This window comes from Neoarius graeffei, chromosome 9 (genome assembly GCF_027579695.1).
Source record: "Neoarius graeffei isolate fNeoGra1 chromosome 9, fNeoGra1.pri, whole genome shotgun sequence".
NCBI classification, from domain to species: domain Eukaryota; kingdom Metazoa; phylum Chordata; class Actinopteri; order Siluriformes; family Ariidae; genus Neoarius; species Neoarius graeffei.
In genome coordinates this window covers 76,082,692-76,085,100 of record NC_083577.1, presented here as the reverse complement: position 1 = coordinate 76,085,100, position 2,409 = coordinate 76,082,692, and the positions used below count along the sequence as shown (strand labels likewise).

General features: G+C 41.3%; 1 long non-coding RNA gene across 1 annotated transcript; it reads right to left on the bottom strand.

Annotated features, from left to right (window-relative positions):
* Positions 1–805: 805 nt before the first annotated feature.
* Positions 806–1,720, bottom strand: LOC132891358 (uncharacterized). The gene is made up of 2 exons (XR_009655312.1): positions 1,154–1,720; positions 806–874 (listed from the first exon to the last, which is right to left on the bottom strand). It is a non-coding gene; the product is annotated as an uncharacterized LOC132891358 (long non-coding RNA).
* Positions 1,721–2,409: the final 689 nt, after the last annotated feature.

Sequence of the window (2,409 nt, the reverse complement as noted above, 5' to 3'; positions counted from 1 at the left end):
GCTTTTCTTTTTAAAACATCTTGTTTTACACATTTTAAACATCTCATAGCATCGTTAGCTAGCACCTCTTGGCAGACAACACACTGTGGCAGTAGAGCATCTTCAGATCCAGTCCATGAAAATCCAAACTTTAAATAATCGTGGTCATACTTCCTTCTTTTTTTGCTTGGCTCAGACTCTGTCTCCTCACTCACTGTAGCTTTAGGTACTAAAAATCGATCCATTTTGTCTCTGGCAAAGGCTAGCTGAAGTTCGCTAAATGTCCGCAATAGTAACCCAGATAGCAAAAGGGCGTTGATTCGACGGGGAATCATCGGCATGTTCTTCGACCATACGCCGTCGAATCATCGTGGATCACCGGCGTTGATTCAACACCGCTTTGCTCATACGAGTTTGCGTTGAAACGACGTTGAAAAGTGGATGGTGGCCGACAGAGAATAGACCCCCTTTCACCCTTTATTCAACTACGGATTTCGGTCGATTTATAGTTCAATTTTCGGCGATGATTGATCCAACTTTACTTCCTGTTTTATGTACAACAGGAAGGCTACAAATTAAACAAAACAGGCTAAATTAAACTAGCTAACAATAAAGCATCGGGGCTCTTGCCTAAGATGAACACACATGCATACTTCAACCATGAAAGTGAAACTTAATTTATATCAATGTGCGTAGGCTACGTCCTGTTTTATGTACAACAGGATATAAAAATGCATGCAACAATGCACCTCTCCTAATGTTTGTCAAGCTATCTAATGAGGCATAACTTTTAACATTTATAAGGAACAGAACACACTTGAACAAGTTCTTAGAAACATTTTATGATTTATTTATAATTTATAATTGTGGCCTATCCCTCCTGCGGCGCAGACACCTGTACATGGAAACAGAAAAACATAACCAAAATTAATTTGATGCAGCATTGATAAAGAAAGTCAGCAGTAGGCTATGGGTTTCTAAATGCCACCCTACCTCATTATTTGGACATGGGGAAAAACTATATTTAAAATCCAAAGAGGGATGGAGGGAGGAAAATTAAAACAAAAGAAAGAAATGAAATATAGAGTAGAGAATATTTGATAAAATTAAGGATGTTTTTATTCAGTAAACATTTAAAAAAAATGTTCTACAACACTTTAGCCTAGTGACTTACCAGTAACAAAATAGACTTGAAGTATTCAGATCCACTCTGCATAAAGCAGCTAAATCCTCTCTCTGTCTCCCGGCAGAAAGCTCCTTGGTTTGCTTGTTGTCTCAATCACAACTGGTATTCTGTAGAAAGACTTCTTTTCACCTTTCCCATCAGCTTTGTTAGAACCCTAATACAGCACAAAAGTTTACCATTGTAGGTTTTTGATGAACCAAGTGCCTCATGGGTTCACATACCGCGCGCTGCCGTTATTTCCCCCTAATCACGAGTTTGTTGGTCTTCCAATGTGGCGCAGGGTTTGTTTACTTCCGGTTTCGGGTGACGTCAGTGAAAGGGGTCTAATGGGGCATTACCGCCACCCACTGGATTGGGGTGTAAAGCAGTCTGAACAAAACGTGTAAACATAAACATAGGAGAAATGAACCCGTTTTTCTAACTCGTCCTCACTTAGTCTACTTTTCTTTTTTGATTAGTCTGGATTTGATATTGTAAATTTAAATGTGAATCAATGTATATTCATCGGACATGAACAAATGAATAAATCTTGAGTAATCTTGAGGGGCGTGTGTGTCCGGGGGGGGATCGAATGAACCCTCCGATCCCCCCTGGCTACGGGTCAGTGCTCATCCTACCAATGTTGAAAACTGGCCGGCAAAAGTGACGATGGTTCAACATCGTATATTCGACCTTCTCTGACAGTCGACAGATCAACCTTTACCCACGGTGATTCAACAGTGATAAATCGACCTTCTCCGACGACAGAGAAATCGACGTTTCACGGCGCCGTTTCAGCGTTGATTTTCTGACTTACGACGGAAACTGACCATTCTGACCAAGAATCGGCGCCGTTTCAACGTCCCTCTGCTATCTGGGAACTTATTCTGGTTTATTTTTCCTCACGTTGCACCCCCCCTGAAGAACTCTGGCGCCCCCTAGGGGAGACGCGCCCCACACTTTGAAAAGCCCTGCGCTAGAAGCAACAGCTTCTAGTCCACACCGTATTCAGTTGATTCATCAGATACAGTCCATGGGTTTGCAGCAATTTATACAGTCATGTGGTTTGCAGCAGAAGACGTGCATTGGTAATGTTAGTTGCTAACCAACTTTTAGCCTGTTGAAAATGTGTTATTTTACAACTTGCATTTATTAAAGTGATTTGTTCTTTCAGCTCATGTCACATCTTTTATACGTTGAATTACTTACCCACTGAGGCCAGAAGGCTACAGTGGACGGACGTTAACGTTAGTTACCAACGTTAG